The sequence below is a fragment of the Haemaphysalis longicornis genome, unplaced genomic scaffold (genome assembly GCF_048455015.1).
Source record: "Haemaphysalis longicornis isolate Haplotype H1 unplaced genomic scaffold, Haemaphysalis longicornis Haplotype H1 scaffold_6, whole genome shotgun sequence".
Classification (NCBI taxonomy): domain Eukaryota; kingdom Metazoa; phylum Arthropoda; class Arachnida; order Ixodida; family Ixodidae; genus Haemaphysalis; species Haemaphysalis longicornis.
Genome location: NW_027526407.1, coordinates 159,728,678 through 159,753,796, shown reverse-complemented (window position 1 = coordinate 159,753,796; position 25,119 = coordinate 159,728,678). Strand labels below are relative to the sequence as shown.

The 25,119-nt window shown below is 46.9% G+C and overlaps 1 non-coding gene across 1 annotated transcript; it reads left to right on the top strand.

Annotated features, from left to right (window-relative positions):
* The first annotated feature begins 21,098 nt into the window (after nucleotides 1-21,098).
* On the top strand, nucleotides 21,099-21,170 carry Trnar-ccu (transfer RNA arginine (anticodon CCU)). Its single transcript has one exon. It is a non-coding gene; the product is annotated as a tRNA-Arg (tRNA).
* Nucleotides 21,171-25,119: the final 3,949 nt, after the last annotated feature.

Genomic DNA, 25,119 nt, shown 5'->3' with positions numbered 1-25,119 from the left:
CATCTCGAAGACCAGAGAGTGCGTCGACAACTTAAGACGAAGAGCTCGGTGACCGCAAGACCTGCCACCACAGTTTTCGTGCAGTATGCATAACATCGAGGGCAACCTTCGGGCCTAGTACCCCGTACTCCGAATTCTGTGGCTTCAACACCTACTGTAACACGCCCAAGCGTGGGAGAAACTTTCAAACGCTTCTTGGATGACGTTGTCCCTGGCCGAGTTTCTGCTTCATTGCTGTTGACGAAACTCTGGTCTTCTATCCCAACAATGAGGGCCACCGTCACCACCTTCGCCAACGTTCTCTGCCTGTCGATGACCATGGCTTACTCAAGGACACCCGGAAGGGCACGCTGGGGTCCCCATCGTCACGACCCTCTGCCACAAAGTCTCTTCGGAAGAGACTAGACCTTTCCCTGACCACATTGTGGCCTTTAAAAATTATCCATAACACGTTGGCTGGCCTACGAGACAACTAATCTATCACCTGGAGACAGGCTTCAGCACAGGCGTTTGAAGACAGTTAAGCTGCACTCTTCAACGCCACCCTGCTGTATTATCCCAAGGCAGATAACTGACACCTCCAGCACCATTGTTGGCACCTGCCACATGCACATGGACGCAAACTGCTGGCCGTCGGCGTTCTTTCCTTCGGAACTCTCCAGCCCAAAGACGCCCTCGTCGTCGGGCAGCTCCACCGATGCAACAGCCCCTGCGAAAACAACCTCACCCGCCTGATACAGAGAGATCGTAGTAATTTGCAAGGTAGTTGAGCCCTCTGGCGACTTCCTTGAGGCACCCCACTCTGGGATCTACAGCGAACAGAAACCTACCCTGTAGGAATTCTCTCAACGCCACCATAAACTCCTACTGGTCCAGCAGTCTAACACACAGTCTCTTCGTGTACACACCCGTCTCTTAACACACAGTTTACCAAGGGCACACTGCATATCAGCGGGAAGGAAGATGTGGTCACCGACGCGACTCCCGTAATCCACCCACAACAACCTCCGACCTCTCGCCCTTTGCCCTACACCACCAACTTTGGATACCGGGTGCGGTTCCCCAATTTATTCAGAAATGAAGGACCCTCTCTTCGCGGGGTGGTGCGTCGGCTGGTGGCAGTGTCGTGCCCTGGTAGCGAAACATGCGTTGGCGGCGTCAAGGTTTTTCAAAAGGCACGGTGGCGAAAATGGAGCAAGATGCCAGTGCCGACTGCAGTATTAAGACCAGGACGACGCCGCGTGAGGAACAAAACCTTTGGCGCACGCAAGAGCACGAAGCGACCATTACCGCTCGGAGACGACATGTGCACACCACCAAAGAGACCGTTGATGTGCGGGTTTTTGACTTGAACCGTTAGAGTCGTGCTTCTCCACGCATATTTATTTTTTACATTATAGTAGGTTAAGATTTATCAACTTAATATAGTTATGTAGTTATACTATAGTAAAAGAACATTTAATTTAAGGAGATTTGAAAAGATCAGAAAATACCAGAGGGATTGTCGTTCAGTATGTCTACCGTTGCTTGCTTTTTGGCTTCACCGCGAAGTTTTTGTGACACGTTGTTAGAAGCTCCTGCAACTCCAATTTTGCAAATCTCCAGTTTATTTCGTCCGTTTGAATAGTTTGGTCTATTCATCACTTTGATCAACCTAAGTTTGCCACACCGGTCCGCAATTACTCGACCAGCGCCTTAAAGTCCTAAACACTGCATGGCGTGTGTCTCAGAGTAAAGTCAAGGTTTCTTTAACAAAAAATCTGCAAAAACAGCTGGTATACCACGTATCGCAAAGTCATTCGTAGTGATTACCTGGAGCAGCCGGAGCACGAATGTGGTAGTTGTGACGTCACGCAACATGATCCGCTGCAGAGAGGGGTCGCAGTTGACCTTGCACTGTGTGCCTCTTGACAATGGAAGTATGTAACGGATTCTTCGACGGCGCTTGGTTGCTTTGTCTTCCCATGCATTGCGTGCCACCGTGAGGAAGCAAGTGTGGCAGCTGTGACCTATTATAAAAGACCCTGCGTACTCTTTATGTGCTCAGACCATTTACTCGTGATAACTAGGTATACAACTGTTAAACCTGGCTTATTTTTCAAGCACAAATGCATTCAGTAGCTTAAATTTGGTAGTTTCCGCAAATCGAATCAGTAGATCTCCTCAGCTGTTTCGAGTGCACTTTCCGAAGTTTGCCAAAGCGTGTTCCCCTGCCCTCTTTTCTCCAACTTTCGAATTGAACTGTCCTAGCACATCGGTGTCAACCTTGATTACACTTTTCATTGCTTATTCCGAATCGTCGCAGAACATGTTTCAAATCAGATCTATGCGGCTGGAAATTGGTTTTAGGCCGTACACGACACTGAACATGTACCACACAATTATATAAATAACAATGGCCACGGCCTTAGCGTAGATTCTCTGAGCAGAGATGATTTTTTTAAAATCTACCCATAAATTCATACAGATAAAAAAAAATGTCGATGTAGATTTGTAGCATATTCGTTCTAGAAGGTTCCAATTATGAGCTTACGCATTTCTGGGCTTGCACGGAATGCTCTCAGAACAGTCGTTATTCTGATGCACGGTATGCACAGCTCTAAAGTGCATTGTGTTATCACAGCAAAAAAAATGCAATTTTTATTTCGCATGTACATCACAGTTGTCAAGGAATGCAAATAAATACAGAAATGAAAATGTCAACAAAGCCATGGAATATCGATTGGTGGAGACACAACACAGCTATAACAGGCGGTCGCTACTAATCCAACTGAATTAGCTGCTAATCAAATGTACCTGGAGCATATACGTAAACTAAAGGACTGCTCAGTACAGACAATGAAAGCACACATAATATACTTACAGTAAAAGTTATTTCGTTCCGGCAGAAAATCACGGATGAGAGTGTGTTTTTCTGTAGCTTAACTCATGATTGGTAGGTGAAAGAGATGTTTGGATAACGATTACTCTAAAAAATAAGGATGGCTTGACCACAACTCCTGAGAATGATTACACAGCCAGATTAATTGCGCAAATTAGGGCAATGAAGGCGGTGAGCGCGCCGTTATGACGATAGCGTGAAATCACTCAAATATGCCATTTTTGCAGCACATAATCGATTTTTTTAATCTAATCGCATGCTGGCCCTTGTCATTCACAACATTGGTACGTTTGTTCATGCTGGTTGGTCATTTTTCTGGGTTGTGGTGAAACCCACCTGCTGCGATTTTTTTTAGTGTCAACGTTGGGCAATAGGCTGGAGTGTCGAAAGTAACGTCTACCCGCACCGCTGTCCTGCGTAAGTAGTTTCTGTAAATGCGTAAAACCTTGTGAAATATCGTCGCTGTGGTAGACGAAAGTTACGAAAATACCTACAGCAATGGCTGTCAACTTCCTGAGTGAGTTCTTTTAAAGCACTTGTATTTCAAGAGCCATTTTTACTGTTAAACACATAAAGAATTTAAAACTCAAAATACTTTGCCACGAATTGTTTGTCTGAAAATGTCTTGTTATTGTGGTGACCCTCTGGTTGAGGGTCACAAATGCGGTTGAATGTCCGGAGAATTGGGAAAGGCTGCAATTTTTAGAGCACTAATTAGGTCGAATATCGCACTTCGCGAACTTTGAAAGGCGGAAACTTATCGCATTTCTTTAACAGTGCTTTGAACTCACCTTCACCTCACTTAGGGGCTCGTGCATTCGCGAAGGTGCAGGGCAGAATGCAAAAGGTATAAGCATGCGGTCACCAAAATTTTCCGGAAACGCAACCTTCGACTGCGTAACAACTTTATAACAATGCTGGTTACGCAGCCACATTAACAAAAATGTATCCTACTACACATGTAAAACAAAGAATGCTGAACAAGCCAACAAAATTCAACAACACATCAAGTTCTCCTCTATGCACAGAAATTAATGTGTGCTTCGGCTTTCATACACATTGGGCAGAAATCTTTCTTGTGCATTTATGCCCTAGACAATGTTACAACTGCCTAACGGCAGTAAGAACTTTTGACTGTGTTTAAGGCGCGCAATTATCGCCGTTGATATTTCGTTATTAGTTTTATTGGCAAAATAGTTGAAAAAGCTTTATCATAAATTCAGTTACAAAGCGTTCAAGGAAATCGAAAATTTCTTTCCGACATCGTCATTCATAACCGGCCAATACAACCACGGCACATCCGCATTGTACTCTTACTCATTTTTCTTGAAAAATACAACACTCCTCGTTCCAAAGCAGATCGATCTTTACACACCGGGTAAACAATTCATGAATGCAGGTAACCCGACGTGATAACTCTGACGTGCGCAGGTCCTTGTAAGTGCAGCTGGTTATGAGGGACGCATCACAATTAACGTTACGTGGACAACTTGCATTATATTGTCACGGGCTCCGTTCCTTGGCTCCTTACTATAAACGGAACCAGTGTCCAACCCCGCTCTGAGGGTATGCCCCCTCTGGGATGAGAAGAAGACGACGCTCGCTGATGTTGGTGCGCGTTCAGTTCCTGGGACATCGCGGCTGCCTTGTCTGCCTTCGCTATCCCGTCTATTTTAGAAATTACACTATCTGAATACATCTTCTTCGTTGCCACGTCACATCTTGTGGTGGAGGTGCTACTTCTCGTCTCCGTACCGCTCGCCGGGCTACTTTGAGAAAATACGGAGCTTCGAAGCGGGCGTCACGCGCACAGCTGCATGATGCCGCCCCCCGGTGAGCCTGTATCTACTCCGCCAATAGTCATCGTGTCTCACCCCCATTTTACTGGGACTGATAACGTCGACGCGGATGAATGGCTCCGCATGTATGAACGCGTCAGTGTTCACAACCGGTGGGACGACACAATCATGCTGGCGAATGTTGCCTACCATCTCAAGAAGACGGCTGGGACTTGGTTCCTAAACAACGAAGCGAGGCTCACAAGCTGGGACGCCTTCAAAAAAGGAGTTCCTGGATTCGTTCAGTGACTGCGCTGCACGTCAGCTAGCCGCAAAGAACGATCTTTCTTTACGCACGCAGTCCTGTACGGAGTCCTATGTCGCCTACATCCAGGACGTGTTGGCTCTTTGCGCCAAGGTGGATCCCAAGATGCCGGAGTCCGATGAGATTGGGCATGTCCTTAAAGGCATAGCAGATGATGCCTTCAATCTGCTCATGTGTAAAGAGTGTGCCACAATTGACTCTGTACTGAAGGAATGTCGCCGATTTGAGCAGGCAAAATGCCGCCGCATAGCGCAGCAGTTCACCCGGCTGCCTCACACCGCAGCAACCTCATCGTGTGCGGATCTGACAGCGCCTCCCAGTTTACCGACGGCACCAGGTCCGATGCCACATTCGGACACTTTGACCAAGATCGTGCGGCGCGAAATCGAGGCCATGGCCCCGGCTCCTGTACACCGCCATGGGCACGACCATACCCTGCCCACTATATCACTTATACAGGCCGTTGTCCGTGAGGAAGTAGCCAACCTCGGTATCCATCCTGTGTGCGCTATGGCTTGTCCGGACGTCCGCCAGAACCTTCCTCCTTCATTTGCCAGCAATAGCTTCCAACGGCGTTATGACGCACCACCTCGTTACCGCCGCCGGAACCCTGCAGAATGGAGAACTCCTGACGACCGGCCTATCTGCTTCGAGTGCTCTCGCGTTGGTCACGTCGCCCGTTATTGCCGACAACGTTGGACGTCCCCTGCACGCTCCCGGTTTTCGCCCACCACCTACTCTTCGGACGATCGGACTATCCACTACCCCCCTGGTACTCAACCCCAGTATGTTCCCGGCAGCTCCCCCAGCAACCGCCTTGGCCGCTCCCCGTCCCCACAACGTCGCCAATCTCGTTCGCCGCAGCCTCGCCGCCCTTCGCCGCCGACTTCTTACGCACGCACCTCTCCGGGAAACTAGCCAATGCAGCTCCCGGAGGTGATGCTGCACGTCCGACCCGGCCTGAAAATCCTCTGTTTACAAAGACGACGAGACGCAATTTGCTTGACGTTGATGTTGATGGTGTTCGTGTGAGCGCTCTAATAGACACCGGTGCCAGTATCTCCGTAATGAGCTCCAACCTTCGCCGCCGCCTTCGTAAGGTCCTAACGCCTGCCCCATCTACTGTTGTCAGAGTGGCCGACGGCCTTACGCCCACCGTCGAAGGACTGTGCACCGCTCGGGTTGGTGTTGGTGACCATCACATTCCTGTAGTGTTCACCGTATTCGACGCATGCCCCCATGAAATCATTCTCGGCCTTGACTTTCTAACCGACAACGAAGCGCTTATTGACTGTGCCACGGGTATTCTTCGTCTGGACGTGCCGACCGGTCCTGTCACCGACACTAAGCTCCCCAACCGCCTCTGCTCCACAGGACATGTCCGCTTGCTTCCTGACACAATGTCCTACGTCCCTTTGTCACCATGCCCGCCACTTCCGGACGGCGACTACGTCGTGTCCCTTATAAGCGACGTCCTCCTCCGACACCACGTGGCTCTTCCTTACACTGTCGTCACCCTCGCCAACAACCAAATCAGCCTGCCTTTCCTTAATTTTGGTTCTTTGCCCCAAGTTCTCCCCAAGCGGATGTCGCTGGCCACGCTTTTTCCTCTGGAGGAATGCCAAATTTCTGCCGTGTCGACTGACGCCTTCATGGTTGCGCCGAATGATTCCAAGGATCGTTGCTCTACCTCTGGTGACATCGCAAAAATGATAGCGTCGGACCTTCCTTCGTCGCAAGCTCGCGAGTTACATCGCCTGCTTTCATCGTACAGAGACATTTTTTATTTGGACGATCGCCCTTTTGGGACAGACATCGACGATAACCCACCGCATCAACACCGCGGATGCGACCCCCATTCATCGGCGACCATATCGGGTCTCTCACGGCGAACGCAAAATCATTCAAGATGAAGTCGATAAGATGTTGAAAAAGAATGTAATTGAGCCATCTTCCAGTCTATGGGCGTCACCAGTCGTCTTAGTGAAAAAGAAGGATGGGTCCTGGCGCTTCTGCATTGATTACCGGCACTTGAACAAAGTCACCAAAAAGGACGTTTATCCGCTTCCTCGGATGGATGATGCCCTTGATTGCCTCCATGGTGCATCGTACTTTTCTTCTATTGACCTTCGGTCTGGGTATTGGCAAATTGCTGTTGATGCCCAGGACCGCGAAAAGACCGCCTTTGTGACGCCCGACGGGTTGTACCAATTCAAGGTAATGCCCTTTGGTCTGTGCAACGCGCCGGCTACCTTCGAAAGAATGATCAACTTCCTCTTACGTGGATTCAAGTGGTTGACCTGCATCTGCTACTTGGACGACGTCATCGTTTTTTCCCCAACATTTGAAACTCATCTCCATCGTCTTGCAGACATCCTAGAGGTTTTCCGTCGCGCCGGTCTCCAGCTCAATTCATCAAAATGCCGGTTCGGTGGCCGGCAACACAAGATCCTCGGCCACGTAGTCGATGCTGCTGGTGTCCGACCTGATCCCGATAAGGTACGCGCCATCCAAGAATTTCCCATCCCGCGTTCGGCAAAGGATGTTCGCAGCTTTGTAGGACTATGCTCCTACTTTCGTCGCTTTATCGAGAATTTTGCTGAGATCGCCCGGCCATTGACGGATCTCCTTAAGGCCAATACCTCATTCTCCTGGGGCACCGCGCAAAGCGCAGCGCTTGCCACTCTCGTTGACCGCCTGACTCGTTGCCCAGTTTTAGCCCATTTTGATCCGTTGGCTCCCACAGAAGTACGCACGGACGCGAGTGGCCACGGGATAGGGGCAGTATTGGTTCAGAAACAGACTGGTCACGACCGGGTGATAGCCTACGCCAGCCGACCTCTGTCCCCCGCTGAACGTAACTATTCCATTACGGAACGTGAATGCCTCGCACTCGTCTGGGCAGTCAGCAAGTTTCGCCCATATTTGCACGGCAAATCTTTCGCGGTCATTACCGACCATCATGCCCTATGTTGGCTTTCTTCACTCAAAGATCCGTCCGGACGACTCGGCCGCTGGGCGTTAAGACACCAGGAGTATGACCATTCGGTGGTATACAGGTCTGTTCGCATGCACCAGGACGCTGACTGCTTGTCTCGTCATCCTGTTGATCCGCCTGATCAAACGTGGAACGATGATGACCCCTGCGTATTTGCCCTCTCCGACTTGCACGACATAGCCGCCCACCAGCGACGCGACCCATCGCTTCGGCAGGTTATAGACTGTCTTAGCTCAGAGCCGTCCGACCCATCTCTGCACGCCTTTACACTGTGTAATGGCGCCCTGTTTCGCCGCAACTTCCCGGCGGATGGCCCTGACGCCCTTCTCGCAGTACCTCAGCATCTCCGTCCCGACATACTCCACCAGCTTCATGACGTGCCGACTGCTGGCCATCTGGGCGTCACTCGGACGTACGACCGGGTGCGGCGACGCTTTTACTGGCCCGGCCTTTACCGGTCCGTGCGAAGGTACGTCACGGCTTGTGATGTTTGCCAACGCCGCAAGACGCCTCGGTCACTTCCAGCAGGCACTCTTCGACCAATTGATGTTCCTCCTGAACCATTTTGCCAGGTTGGATTGGATTTTCTCGGTCCTTTCCCCTTATCCCGCTCTGGTAACAGGTGGATTGCCGTTGCCACCGATTACACCACGCGTTACGCCATCACACGTGCCATTCCTACCAGCTGTGCCACGGACGTCGCCGATTTTCTACTACACGCCGTCATTCTGCAACACGGTGCTCCTCGCCAGCTGATCATGGACCGTGGCCGGTGCTTCCTATCTCAGGTCGTCGACGACCTTCTTCGGTCCTGCCGCATTAAGCACAACCTCACCACGGCCTATCATCCGCAGACCAATGGGCTCGCTGAACGATTTAACAAGACGCTCACGGATATGCTCGCTATGTACGTGTCCACTGACCACCGTGACTGGGACGCTCCTCTCCCTTACGTTACTTTCGCCTACAATTCGTCACCCCTCGACACTGCCGGCTTCTCTCCTTTCTTCCTCCTTTACGGCCGCGACCCTGCCCTGCCATTGGACACCATGTTGTGTTGCCTGACTCGACCACGCCACGAACTGAGTATGCACGTGATCTCATTGCCCAGGCTGATGTGGCCCGCTAGATCGCCCGCGCCAAGATTACAGCGTCACAGGCAAGTCAGAAGCGCCGCTACGACGAGACACACCGTGACGTGTGCTTCCCACCTGACTCCCTGGTCCTCCTTTGGACGCCTTCACGTCATGTTGGGCTATCTGAAAAACTACTGTCCCGCTTCACGGGCCCCTACCGCGTCATTCGCTTGGTTACTTCTGTGACGTACGAAATCATTCCAGTCACGCCCCCGCCGTCAACTGTGCACCCAGCGTCTCAAATTGTGCATGTGTCCCGCCTGAAGCCCTACATCGTCCGTGATTAAGTTCAGCCCACACCTTCTACCGTCTTCAGCACCGGGACGTTGCTTCTACCGCCAGGGGTCATGTCACGGGCTCCGATCCTTGGCTCCTTACTATAAACGGAACCAGTGTCCAACCCCGCTCTGAGGGCATGCGCCCTCTGGGATGAGAAGACGACGCTCGCTGATGTTGGTGCGCGTTCAGTTACTGGGACATCGCGGCTGCCTTGTCTGCCTTCGCTATCCCGTCTATTTTTGTAATTACACTATCTGAATACATCTCCTTCGTTGCCACGTCACAATATATTGCTCTTCTGGTGTTACAATAACACGGTGCCAAGGTATCGGCCTCTCCCAATTTCAATAAAAACCGTCCATTTTACAAACACCCCCGCCCAGCCTTTCATTGTTATTGTGGTGCTATGGTGGTTGAGAGTTATTGAGAGCTATTGTGGTGACATTGTCTTCATAGCAAAACATTGGCTGTCAGCACTCGAAGTGCCACAGCATAGCCGAGTGGTTCACAATGGTACAGCAGGTGCGGCGAATACCAACACTGACAGAACGCTCACTACAAAAGGCCACACATTCACTGCAGAAATTAGTGTTACTTTACTCACCATACACATAGAAAGAGACTCACTAGTTCCCTATTGTCCGAGCTTCCCTAAAGAGGTGGTTAATACGCATTTTTTGTCTACAAACATTCCGTTAAAATGCGCGTACTTAGCATATTTCTCATGAGACGGCGGAGTTCACTCCATGGTTTCGGTGACCGAAGTACCGCTTAGTCAAGAGCAGCACAATGCAAAAAGCGGCCTCTTCTCTTCAACGTCAGCATTGTTCACGAAATGCATCCTGGCTCTTACACTTTCTCGGAGTTTTCCGGAATGCCTGCAGCATCCTTCCAAGCAGGAACGTGATGTCAGCAACAATCTCACATCGTGGGTACTTCAAGAGGAGTGACCAACTATCCGTCGTCATGGCGAAATTTCTTCATCGCTGTAGTGTACGATACTCCATCGATTCTGGTCGGCGCATGCGATTTAGAACTTCACCTTTGTTGGCCATCACAGCAGCAATGCTAGGCTGCGGCTGAACACACTATATATTATTCTAGAGTCATTCGTCCTGCGGTGGCGCAACGAAAGCAGGGAGGTCTTTTCTGCAGCCACAACATCCTACACATCACTTTCTTCCGGGGATTTGAACTATTTTCGATAAAGCAACCGAGCAACGTGTTGTGTTTGCAGTCTCATATCAAAGAAAACGGTGATCCAACAATTTTTAGGTTTATATTCAACTACACTGGTTGATTTTGTTGTCAGTATTTTATCCAAAGAAAACAATGATCCAAAAAATTTTAGGTTTTTTCAACAACACTTAGCGATTTTGTGGCATGACCGCCATGACCAACCATTCGTAATTTTTTTGCGTACACGCGCTACACCCTGCATGTTATTGTGCAGGCTTCCTAAAAGAAGCTTGTGCATGACCAAGTGACATAAAACTCCAGTTGTTTCAGTATGACCACGCTTCCACTCACTCCGAAGAAATTCCACGTTTTCATTATTCGGCCACGCTACTTAACTAATACGCACCCCTGCTGCGCCCCTCTCTTGGGACTGTCCTAATATTCTCTTGAATGCCTCCTCGTCTGTTTCTTTCCACACATACCACAACGGCTCCTTTTATTTGCATCTGACTATAAGCTTCCCTGTGTACACAGTGCACAACAATTCGATGGTGTTTTACCCTTCTGTTTTTTGGAATCCAAGTGGAGTGCTTTAGGCTCAGAACATCAGTCTGGTAAAACGCTAGACATTGCTTACTTGGCTTGAATTCCTTGTGAGCGATTTCCTGTCATTATTTAAAGCACACTAGCTGTAGTGGCGTTACTTTTTCCGAACTTTTTTCTGAAAAAACACGCGCTTTTCCCTACAGTAAAATGCAATGTATTGCCATCATCGTCAGTGGCGTAAGCCCTGCGATAAACATCGCCAGCCTATTACTAATCTGATGTCCTCAGTGTTGCACCAGCACATACGCAAGGGCCATGCCAGCAAAATGTCAGCCGCCTTTCGAGCCGTCTGCAATTAGGTCTCGTCTTTCATACACAGAACTGGCGCGAAGTCATCAACTCTGAATAAACATGGCAAGCGCCGCAACAATCTTGATTTTTTTTATATACCCCCGCCAATCTTACCAATCGTTTTCGTATGACACCGAAGCTGTTAACATGCAGTTCATTTCGTCTTTAGTATTACACAGAAAGCTATCATAGTCGTGGTTACAGGTATGTAACACTAGCGGCAATATTCTGCTCAAACTCTTTCAGCATTATTCTTGAATAATTATTCTTGGTTTATATCTCTATATTGCTAGAGATAAACAACAATTAGGAAAACCAAAAAATTATTTAACTAACTTCTGAAAACTCAGCAACGTTAGTGTAGCCGGTAAAAAGTACAACAGCTTTTCAACCAGCACGTATCATGTATTCCGTAGAGGCGAAAACCAAAAGCTAAGAGGTAAAATTGAGCACACTCACGTTTCCATCAAACGCATTGATAAAAAGTTACAGTCAATGTTACAAAAGGTGAGTCGTGTATTTTAGCCATCAGACGCGTGGATTCTGCCACCAGCTATAGGCAAGCTCACAGAAAAACACGGCAATCGACAACACCTGCAGGCCGGCAAAACAAGTGAAAAATACTGACAGTTGAACCAGTTCCACAAATTCCTTCATTTCGCCCTGGTCGAGGATAATGTGCAAGGCCGAAATGTCTCTATGGCAGCTCCAATTGTTGTTAAAACCTCGAGGATTCAGCGCTCCTTCGAATATTGTGCTCAGGAGGTTTCCATACGCTTCACTCATCGCAAAGTCTTTCCTTACAGCTGTTGAAATTAGGGCAAGCTGCAACGGCTCCCGAGACATCACAACATCAGGCCCCAGCTGGTGCGGACCACAATCTTTCTCTGAGTGCATAAAACAGGCATGATTATCTTTTAAAGCACACGACCTAATACACTCGCTAGGGCTTGAGACAAGGCATGCTGGTTCGTTGGAGTGTTTTTTGGATGCTGCTCTAATTTTGACGTATAGACTTGCATCGCTGCGTCCATCGTCTCGTTGCAAATACACATAAAAGGCACTGCCATTTACAAAGCAGGGCGTCAGTTGCCCCTTGTCCAATGCGGCGTCAAGCTCCTCAAGACTATCAATTGGATTTGGTGCGATTCTGATGCTTAGACGAGATGTTACTTCGCCGCGAAAATAAAACGACAGGGGGAAAATAGCTATCATCCAAGCAGTTAGCACAAGTGAATGACTGCGACTGGCATTTGCCTGTGCACGAGGAATGGGTGCTGACGTTGACAACAACGACGCGATAAGAAATCCACCGGAGTCAAGAATGGCAGCCATGTTTAAGGTCACTCTAGCGTGCAAGCAGTGGCTTAAACCTAATGTTATCCATGATGCTGCTAAAGAAAGAATTGCGAAGAGAGCAATTTTCTCAGATTGAAGCACTACTTTGGTCAACGATGTGAAGTGCTTTCCTTTGCTGGCGTAAAACGTGTCGTGCCTGTACTCTACAATGCCAGGGAAGCGGTAATTCGCCAGGGTCAATTTGTTCAATACAGTCGATGGTAGAATGACGTCGATGCTACCGCGGTATAGGTCACGAAGAAGGAGTGCCCCAGTAGCGTATATAGAAAGCCTCGGTGTTGCATTTCGAGCTTGAAGTCCTTCGAAAATCAGGCGAAACTCGATGTTTTCGCACATTGACGAAGTGTCGCCACTTTGAGATCCCCTATGTATACACCCGAAAAGTACTTGTGAGCCAGAAATACGTTGTTTCTTTTTTCTGGGACAATCGTGGTTGAGAGAGAGGCATCTGGCCGAAAGTTTGACTGTTTGGTAAGACGCAACAGGGCTTTGGCGTTGAGCTTTTTGCCCGGAATTCCTAAACCTCTCAATGCACACAAGCCTTCTTCCGCGGAACATTCCAGATTCGTTTTGGGCAAAGGGAATGTTGTCGGCATTGTTAAGAATAACCACGTCGACTAAAAAGAGGGTTCGCGTGGCATGCTTGACGAAAGTCAAGCATTCCGTGTCATTTTTTGACAGCCTTGGAATGACGGTTATGGTTCGCCTATTGTCAGCTATATTTCCCAGGAGGAATTTGTATAAAGACACATCTCCTCGGAGAGACCACATTGTGTTTTTGCGCTTAAGGTTCCGCATAACAAAGGAATCACCGATGTAAACTTCTTTCCCACAACTCAAAAAAATAATGTCATCATTTTCGCACATGAACGAAATAAGCCACCGGAGTATAGATTCATCGCGATAATAATCATGTTGTATAGAACAAACCCTGTGGCATACTGTTAACGCAAAAAGTGCCCATTTTACTGCACTGTGTACACGCATCCCTAAACGCATATGCGGCCCACAACGCCGAATATTCAAAAGGGCAGAGTAAAAGGTACCAAACACTTAACTGTTATTTTGTTCCTGCAAATTGCCAGAAGGAATCCTTGGAACAAACATTAGCCGAAATTCCGCTTGACTTGCTACGCCTAAGTTTGTTATGCTCCACTCTATTTTTTCTGGTAACAGCAAAGTTACCAAAGATCCTTTCGAGCATCTGAACGTGTAACAAAAGATCTGCTGTCTGCCGCTGTTGCTTTGGACTGAAGTACACAATGTCGCATTACTGAAAATGCCTGAACTATCCAAGAATATTCTTGAGAAAAGCTTCCACTCAAATGAAATTCGGCAGCAATTTATTTGAACTAGACACCACAGGAAGTTAAATTACTGTAAGGAAGTACGCGCTTGGAATGCCGTATTCGTAACTTGGGTTTTGTTAAGCGCTGCTTTTAAACACTCTATGTTCACTCTCAAAGCCTAATATCAGCCAGGAAGGCGCATATCAGAGTGCAGTCCTGGCATGGTGTGCGAGTTACGTAGTGGGGTGCGCTCAAGCCGTGAATGCTCCCCGGCTTATTCAACCGAATATACTCACTCTTGTGGAGAAATTTTTACATTTAAAATTTGAACATATCGTAATGGAAGGTGGTTTTGTGATGCTTTCGACTAGAATGATCTCAAACGTGGTCTTTGCAAGTACATAATATAGATATCCTATAAGAACTATAAGAACTATATATACACTATAAGAACTGTGTTATTTAGTTCTTTAAATATCCGTTGTTAAGGATCCAAATCAAAGAAAATGCCTTCAAACCTTCTTACCTGGTCATCTGCAGTCGTCTAACGAAGAAAAATACAGTACCACCGAAAAGTGCGACAAAAACATTTCATACTAATGGGGCGTGTAAGACAATTCGTTACCGTGGCGGTCACGAAATGGTATCGCGTAGAGCTGAGTCGAGAGTTTACCATAAATATATAATTCAACCTCGAAGCTCCGCCTGGAACGGCCGACTCATCCATCCCGGTTCGAGCGGGTAGCTCGAAGAGCTTTCTCTCTTGATGCAAACTGAAAACTTTCATACTTTCTGCATATCAAACGCACAGCTTTAGGTTGTGCCCGCTCAGTATAAAGAAAGTATCTCTCAGTGAGGCAACGCTTATCTCGCAAATACACTCGCTTCGTATGTTTACCGGCCGAACGTATCGGGACATGGAGTGCCCGTTGTCGCTAGCATATTTTCTTGGATATCTGCCGAGGACTTTTGCAACATAAAAAAGTGCTTTAATGAAATACAGGCTTCTCTCAGAGGGTTCGAAAAATTCATGGCCTGCATGGTTTTATTTCCGGCTAATATAACATACGCACGGGAGTCGGTTTCATTATCGAATAACACTCAGACAAAATGCCCATGCCTGTTCACAGAATTCTGAACACAGTAACATTAAAGCCGATGATAACTCACTTGAAAGTCGAGTGTATCAGCTCTGATGAATTTTTCATGAATTTTCCGCATTGATCCACGGAAAGTCAGTTTCTCTAGAGTGCTTTCTTTCACGACCAAAACCGAATGCCTTCGAGATGTTAACAGTGCTTCGTACTGAGCGGTGTCTGCGTCCGGAAGGCTACGTAAAGTAGACATAGGCGGCGCTGTCTCCGCCAAAAACCGAATATTGATTTTTATTTCACAGAACCCCTAAAGGCCTACAATGGGGGTATTACATATAGGGAAGGGGGTGGGCATAAACTCACTGAAAATACAGATGTTGACAGCAGCATTACCAAAATAAAAAAAGCTAACAAAGATACACAAGAACGAAACCAGAAACCTTCGGTGCAATAAAAAAGAAGGAAGATAGAAAAGAACAGAAACATGGTGCGGGGCAGGAATGAGTATGCATATGAGTACAAGTGACACAGTGGGCGCTTAACTTTGTTGGAATGATCCCTGCGCGGAAAATGGCTATGGATGCTGAAAGAAATGGCTGTGAGTACTTCGGTGGAATTAGATTTTATAAAAAAGGGGGAGGTGAGCATATGCTCGACGAACGCATTACTTATCCAGTTCAGCACGCTTGTTTAATGCTGTGACGCTTGAAAATGTAGAATCAGAAAAGATGACGCGAACAGCGCGGTTCAACATTGACTCGAGGTTATTTGTCAGGTATGCTTGATGACGATCCCAGTATGCACAGAGGCATATATTTTTTTGGGCGAACAAGGGTGACGTATGCAAGTGTTTTGACATGAGATGGGGCTTGTTTTAGATTACGCCTGAGTAGTCCTTAAGAGCGGTTTGACGAGGCAAGGATGACGTTAATATGGCGGTGCCATGTGAAATCGTTTCTGAAATGAAGACAAAGATATTTGTACGTGTTCGTTACATCTATTGCATTAAAATTTATAGCATAAGAATTTGCAAAATCGGGGGTTCCACCTGAAAACAATATTTGCTTTGTTTTGGATAAATTAAGGGACATGAACCATCTTAAGCACCAAGAGTTAATAAAGTATCAAGGTCAGATTGGAGACTGGACTGGTCGGTATCAGAAGAAACGGTATGGTAAGTTACGAGGTCATGAGAAAGTAGGCGAACACGGGATGATACACACGAGGGAAGCTGTTAATGTAGACTAGAAAAAGTACTGTGCCTGATACGCTACCTTGAGGGACCCCTGATGTTAGTTTTGCGAAAGCAGACGCGTGATTTTTGACAAATGTAAACTGAAGTCTAAAAGTAAGGAAATCTTTTATCCAAGACAGAACGCTAGGATGTAGGTTAAATTTAGATAGCTTGAGGAGTGTTCTATGGTGACGAAAGCGATCGAAGGCTGCATCGACTTGCAATCCACAGTCTACTGAAGTATATCAATTGTTAGTTAACCCGGCAATTGGCTTTCGCACCAGTAGCCTTCACGGAAGTGGTTTTGGAACTTAAAAATTGTATTATGTTCTTCTAGGCACCTAATAACTTGTGAATGTGTGATATGCTTGATAATTTTACAAATGGGACTAGTCAGAAAGATAGGTCAATAGTTTAGTGATGACGAACGATCACCGGATTTGAAGAAGGGTGCAATTTTCCCTATACGCCAGTAATGCTGGATTGAACCCTCAGACAAGCACTGAGTGAAACGTGCTGCTAGTACTGGAGCAAAATTTCATAAAATATTTTTTAGAACTGTATTGTTAATGCCCATACGATGACATGTCGATGAAAGTTTCAGTTTATTGAGTAAAGATAAGATTCCCCCTCAGCAATGACGATTTTAGGCATCATGCCCGCAGTGAAACCAATTGTGATCGGTAATGAAGATACTTCGTCGCAAGTAAAAACTGACGCAAATGAGTAGTTTAGTATCGGCGCGCATTCAGATTCCGCATCATTTCGGCTGTTATGATCCATAATAGTTATGTCACTATATTATTTGGGATTGATTACACACCGGAATTTCCGAGGGTTGTTGCTTATCGTAGATGTTATTTGGTGAATGTAAAAATTGCGACGAGTATATTTAAGAAGAGATTAGTACTGTTGTCACACTCTTCAGTGCGCACCCAAGAAACAGCCTCTGTTTTTACCTGCTTGCCTGTAAAGGCGCTTTTTCTTATTGTTCAAGCGGCGAAGTGCGCGGGGGAACCAAGGCGCTGCACAACTGTTTTAAGTGCGAATGCACTTCTTAAGCGAGCCTGAATCGTCCGCAGCCGTCGTCCGCATAGCAACAGCTGCGGGTGCACGCGCTCCTCGTCTTCCTTCTCGTCTTCCCTAGCAACGGGGGGAGATGGGCGCGCGCTACTCTCCTCCTCCTCTCTCCGCTCAGTGACTGCGGGTGTTGGGCGCCTTCTCTCCACTTCGGGCGGGAGAGCTCTCGCTCGCGTTGCGGGCGCTCCGCATTCCGACGCGTGAGGGCGCTCGTGTAGTCCTCGCCGTAACGGTGGGCGCTACTCTCCTCCTCCTCTCTCCGCTCAGTGACTGCGGGTGTTGGGCGCCACTCCAAGATCCCGATATCCACCGTAATCGCGCAATCAACAACCGTGCATTCGCACTTACACACTCTCCCCCTCGGGGAAGTGCGAGGGAATTTTTTTATGGTTAAGACCGAAATGCGCGACTCAATAGCTGTCATAAATGTTTTTGTTTAAATAAGCCAATTTTTTTCAGTGGAGCCTGAATGGTAAGTATTCAGGAACTGTTCGGAGAAACGAGACAGTTGGGTGTTCATGGCATCAAAATCAGTTCTGGTGGATCCCCTAAGTTTTTTACTAGTGGCTTTTCTGGAATTCAAGGGACGAGTATTGCTACAAGGTAAAATGGCATGATCCGAGAGGCCCTAAGATAGTAATATTGGAACAAAGGTCGGTATGATTCTTAAGTATGAGGTCAAGGATGTTTGCAGACGCCGCTGAACGACGAGTTTGGGAGTTAATTAGTTGAGTTAATCATAGGTCAAGCCAGGTGTGAAGAAAATAGTTTGCCTCCATTTCATGGGATCCTACGGATAGTGAAGACCAGTCAATGCCCAGGAAGTTAAAATCGCCAAAAATAATAAAACTGCATTAGGAAAACGCATGGTAGCTTCATCCATCGAGGATTTTACGAAATTGAGCTGTGAATGAGGGTGACACATTGGGAGGGCAGTAAAAAACTGCAATTATGACATGAACTGCGTCACATTTCATGGAAACAAAAACACCTTCAAGAAAAGAATTGAATATGATAAAACCGGCAAAGAATTATCTCTTGACAGCTATAAGGACACCCCCTCCTCTACGGTGTAGTCTGTCGCCGCGAAAAAAGCTGAACACCGATCCCCTGACAAGAATACTACTTTCAGGAACCGTGTCGTTCAACCACGTTTCTGTAAATACTGGTATAGCTGCGCAACAAAAATCAAGAAGAGAAGAATGGGCGACATTTTTTTATGACACTCCAAATGACACTCAGAAAACAAACACCGGTACTAAAAGACACGCGATTTTTTGTTGATAACTCCTGTGAACGGGTTGGAATAGAACTCTAGAAATGGTCACGTCATTCCCTCATTGGCGGAGCTGCTTCGAAGTTAACTTCATGCCTTTTGTTTTTGTTTAAACGAACAGCCTGGCCTCTGCCACCACCCCAAACATAGGCGTCCTCGTTAAATAAAAGTTTGGTGAATACAAACCGAACACGGTCGCCCTGCTTTTAACGGTTTTTGAAAATTTTAAAAGCTTACGGCGCACCTTACGAACGGTTACAGAATAGTGACACCAGATTGGAAAAGCTGTGGTATTTACTTAATACGACGGCTTAAAACAGTTTCCAAGTCTCTCTCAATGAAAGATTTTGGTATAATCGGACGCTTTTTGTCCGCAGAAAACTTGTCCAACCTATGCGCTCTGGCAACGCTTGTTACGTTGACCTCCAGTTTGTCCACCCAGACATTGTTAACGAGTTCTTCAGACACATCCCATGATTCAGGTATGTCAGTGTCCTTGATGCCGAAGAATAACACATTAGAGCGCCGTGGCCGGTTCTGAAAGTCGTCAATTTTACACTGCATAAAAGAAAGCTTTTCTTCATAGTTGTGAACTTGGTGGGCAGACTCATCTTGTCCAGTTCTTGAATCGAGCGCCAGAATTCGCTTGCTTCGTTATTATTGGCCATTCTTTATAGTGATATGAATCTGCAAGATTTTATTAAGATATTTAAGGAGGGCTGTATGCTTTGATTCGAGTCGTGTAAATACATCAGACACCAAATACAACTTGTCTTCTTGGGCCTTGGTCATAGGTCCCGGGTTCTCTTCATGTCGCCGCTAAGTAGCAGGATACCACGAAAGGCGTGGGTTCGGTCCCCACTCTGGGCGCGTGTTTTTCTGTCTTTCTTTCTTCCTTATATAAAAAAAATCTTAACTTCATTACCCATAGTAAAAAATAGAGCCTAAACACACCCCTATGCCTCTTTTGGCGTTGTAGACTGCCGACCTATGTTTCTGTATTTCCTCAACAAGCCCCTCATTTACTTACTATATTATTCTGCGAAAGCCTAGCGAGGGTTTCGGTTCTGGCAGCCTTGATGCCTAGGCAGCATAAGAGGGCTTCCCGCCAGTTACCCGCTCATGACAGGCTGTAGACGTTTGCGTCACGCCCCGGGGGTTAAAAAGAAGGTCCCCTTCTCCCCGTGCCGTCAGAGTGGCGCTGGCTACCACCCTCAAGCGTCAGATACACTTCTAGTAAATATAAATAGCCCAGAAAGTGAAGGAGAACAAGGTCGCCCAGATAGCAGAATTGGTAAGGCATTCGAGATCTAATCGAAAGGCGTGGGTTTGGTCCTCACTCTGGGCGCGTGTTTTTAAATGCAGAGCATTTCTTAGCCTCGCCTCTTCCTGCGTCGGACGGCGTCCACAGCTCCGCGTCCGCAGCAGGTGCGCGCATGCGTCGTAGCCAGCCCGTTCACTCGTAACCCCCGGAACGCTCCGTCGCGGTCTCGGCCACGGCCGGGCTGGAGGAGCGGCGGGCGCGCACTTTCATATAAAAGTGCGTGCTCGCCGCTCCTCCAGTACGGCCGTGTCTCGGCGTAACAGGTGTGTGATAGCAGCGCGGTGGGGCGTAGAAGAGCGCGCGCTGGTTGCGCATGCGCGCTCTCCCCCCGTACCGCTCTCCTTCTACTGCGCGCGCTGCAAATATAAAGCCGCTAGCGGTCGCTCGTGCTTCAGTCACTGCGTTGCTCCTTCCTTCCTTGGTTGACGCTCGCTCCCGCGTTTACTCGTGTCTACTACTCCAGCATCACGGAAGAAGCGATGGAAGCAACACTGCCTTCAACCAGTACTGAGGCCCCAATGCTCTGCATTTACTCGTGTTCCCCTCGTGGGAAGTCGCGGGAATTTTTTCTTTCTTTCTTCCTTATATTAAAAAAAAATCTTAACTTCATTAACCATAGTAAAAAATAGAGCCTAACCACACCCCTATGCCTCCTATGGCGTTGTAGACTGCCGACCTATGTTTCTGTATTTCCTCAACGATCTCCTCATTTACTTACTATATTAATCTGCGAAAGCCTAGCGAGGGTTTCGGTTCTGACAGCCTTGATGCCTAGGTAGCATAAGAGGGCTTCCCGCCAGTTACCCGCTCATGACAGGCTGTAGACGTTTGAGTCACGCCCCGGGGGTTAAAAAGAAGGTCCCCTTCTCCCCGTGTAGTCAGAGTGGCGCTGGCTACCACCCTCAAGCGTCAGATACACTTCACTTCAAGTAAATATAAATAGCCCAGAAAGTGAAGGAGAGCACAGTCGCCCAGATAGCCGAATTGGTAAGGCATTCGAGACCTAATCGAAAGGCGTGGGTTCGGTCCCCACTCCGGGCGTGTGTTTTTCTGTCTTTCTTTCTTCCTTATATTAAAAAAAATCTTAACTCCGATAACCATAGTAAAAAATAGAGCCTAACCACACCCCTATGCCTCCTTTGGCGTTGTAGACTACGGACCTATGTTTCTGTATTTCCTCAACGAGCCCCTCATTTACTTACTATATTAATCTGCGAAAGCCTAGCGAGAGTTTCGGTTCTGGCAGCCTTGATGCCTAGGTAGCATAAGAGGGCTTCCCGCCAGTTACCCGCTCATGACAGGCTGGAGACGTTTGAGTCACGCCCCGGGGGTTAAAAAGAAGGTCCCCTTCTTTTTAACCCCTGGGGCGTGACTCAAACGTGTCCCCTTCTTTTTAACACACACACCGCATATCTGGGCGACTGTGTTCTCCTTCTCTTTCTGGGGTATTTATTTTTACCACAACTGTATCTGACGCTCGAGGGTGGTAGCAAGCGCCACTCTGACTACACGGGAGAAGGGGACCTTCTTTTCAACCCCCGGGGCGTGACTCAAACGTCTACAGCCTGTCATGAGCGGGTCAACTGGCGGGGAACCCTCTTATGCTACCTTGGCATCAAGGCTGCCAGAACCGAGGCCCTCGCTAAGCTTTCGCACGATAATAAGGTTTGGAAATGAGGGGCTCGTTAGGAAATACAGAAAGAAATGCCGGCAGTCTACAAGGCCACAGAAGGCATAGGGGAATGGTTAGAAATTTTTTACCGTTAGTGACGTTACATTATTTTTTTATTAATAACTGAGAAAGAAAGAAAAACACGCGCCCAGAGTGGGGACCGAACCCACGCCTTTCGGTTAGATCTCGAATGCCTTACCAATTCGGCTATCTGCGCGACTGTGTTCTCCTTCACTTTCTGGGGTATTTATATTTACCACAACTGTATCTGACGCTCGAGGGTGGTAGCCAGCGCCACTCAGACTACACGGGGAGAAGGGGACCTTCTTTTCAACCCCCGGGGCGTGACTCAAACGTCTACAGCCTGTCATGAGCGGGTCAACTGGCGGGGAACCCTCTTATGCTACCTTGGCATCAAGGCTGCCAGAACCGAGGCCCTCGCTAAGCTTTCGCACGATAATAAGGTTTGGAAATGAGGGGCTCGTTAGGAAATACAGAAAGAAAGGCCGGCAGTCTACAAGGCCAAAGAAGACGTAGGGGAATGGTTATACAATTTTTTACCGTTAGTGACGTTACATTATTTTTTTTATTATTAACTGAGAAAGAAAGAAAAACACGTGTATATATATATATATATATATATATATATATATATATAGATATATATATATATATATCTATATATATATATATATATATATATATATATATATATATATATATATATATATATACATATATACATCAATATTCACACACATACAAAACAAAAGATGTTGGTACATATACAAAATACATTCGCACTGTCTTTACAGCCAACTAAGACCTCGCACGGTCCTCAAACTGAAATAAATGTTGGTTAAGGAGGCTTGTACTTAATACATAGTATGTGGGAAGAAGACGGAATGAGCAGTTAAGAAGCAAAGGCTCCACACTCGCATTATCAATCATTTTTGCTAGGTTTCTTGATGCAAGTGTATTTTCATGCAGTAACTAAACCTTTTTGATTCTTTTATTTCTTGGGGTATAAGAGGCTTGTTAAAAACGCCTGCTCGTACACCAGTTGGGGTGTTTATTAATGCATTGGCAACTAGGGTAGCCGTCGTACTGGTGATGCGCGTGGGCATTGTAATTAGGTTTCCGGAATTATAGGAATCTAGCAAATACTGATAATCTCGATTTCTTGTGCCACAGGAATCGATAATAAAATCGCCAACAATCACCACAGGTGCATTGTTATTTCAGTTTAACGTAAACAGAACGGTTTCAAGTTTGTAAAGACTGGAAGCTAGGTTGGAATTTGGAGGAAGATAGACTACGCCAATTGTCAGTGAACATTCTACTCTGACAAAAATAGCCTCAAGATCTGCGCAGCTGCAGGATGCAGATAGCATGTTGTTGGTAGTATGCACAGTTTTAACAAAAGCTGCCCCCCCCCCGCCCGCGGCTGTGTGTGGCACGCGGGATAGAGAATGCGTAATAGCCAGGAATGACCACAGTTTCGCTTTCGTTGAACCACGTTTCCGATACGGCCATGACGTCAGACGCTTTCTCATGTTGACTAAGATAAGTGATCAAAAAGTAAAGTTTTTTTCTTATGCTCCGAGCATTAAAATAAAAAATGGAAAATTCTTTGCTTTTAAATAACTTATCAGCCCGTTTACTGGTAAGGAGCATGAGGAAGGAAGTGGTGCGTGCAGAAGAGAAGATATGATTTCTACGACTCAGGTGACTTTCGCAAGATCATCTTCACATGTCACGTGAATGACCTTAGTGTTTTCCGCTTTCCGCATCAGTATTCTGCCATCGCACACCCAGGCAAACTTCCAGTTGTTTTCTCGTTTCGCCCGAATAGCTTTGTTTAGAAGTGCTTTGTTTTGAGGGCATAGGTGTTCATTGACATAAACTTGGATGATTCGAGTTTTGGCAGCAAGCAGTACGTTTTCCCGAGGTGATCTTGAAAGGAATTTCACTACGATGCTTGGGAGTCCGTTTGTTGGAACGGGGTGTACAGCATGTATGTCTTGTGCTGAAATTTTTCAGGCATGAGCCGTCCTTGTTAAGCTCGCTTGTAAGGTCCTCGTTCTCAACCAGAGGAACTCCTTTCAACTCAATATTGTTCCTTCTGCTGTACTGTTTTAGATTGAGTAGCTGCTTCTTGGTTTTGCTGGAACTCTTTCTCGAGCCTTCGCGTGGCGCCCTGAGTGTATGCGTTGTGTTTCTTCAATTCTGCAACCTCTTGACGGAACAATTCGATGTCATTTTAAAACTAATCAAAGCTTTTGCTAACAAATTCCACGCATTTTATGACTGATGTGAGCTCAGATTCGATGGCGTTGTTAGACACGTCAATGCTCTTCACCTCAGTCTTGAGGCCGGCCATCGGCGCCATTAACGTAGTTGTCAGCTCAACCAAAACCTTTGTTATTTCCGTGATGCTTCCGGGGCGTTTTTTCGCTCAAACCCTTAGCAAAATCTGCGAGGGCGTCACCCATGGCAGCAACTAAAATACAGGAACAATTCACAACAACAGAGGCACAAGAAATTATGCCTACAGACACTCATCAGTTGCCTGAATAAAAGAGAGAGGCTAAACATCCTTCACGCTGCCGCACACTCGGTGATTATAACCTGGCTGAAAGGTAGCATTGCATTGGGATGCTTTTTAACCTTTCGCTCTCCTACTGCATGAGCCTACTGTGGGCTGAAAAGAACTGTTGTCAAGGTGATGCGACGCTCCGTAGTGTACTGTTTAGAGCTGCAAAGCTTACTCATATGGGTGGGGTGTCCTGGAAAGGTGCAATCTTAGGTTGGGAATGCAACAGCAATTGTGGGAACCAACCTCAGTAGTTGTGCAGGTCTACTGGTCTCTTTCTTAATCTCCAGTTATTTGTTCATTCAGTGAGGCCTCAGTATTCAGTCTTTGTTAACTTCAATGTGCCTAAAATTTCTTTAACATGCCATGGCAGCTTAGTGGCTAAGATGTCGCGCTGACAAACCGAAGGATGCGCTTCGATCCAGACAGTGGCAGCCGTATCGGAACTAGAGGCAAAAAAAAGTAATGCCCAAGTGTCGATTCTTTATTTCACATTTATGGTTTCATCCTGCTATTAATTTATAGGCCTTTTGTTTATGGAGCATACGTGTCTAGGTGTAGCTTTACTGCGGTAAATCAACAAAATTTTATTTGTTTTACTGGTCACTGCATGGAACCCTGTCGTCGTTAAGCACATAATATAATCTCAAAAAACAGATGAAATGTGCTCATGCCCATACCCGCTCGCATCATTCACAAGAGTTCTATACTGATCATAAAAA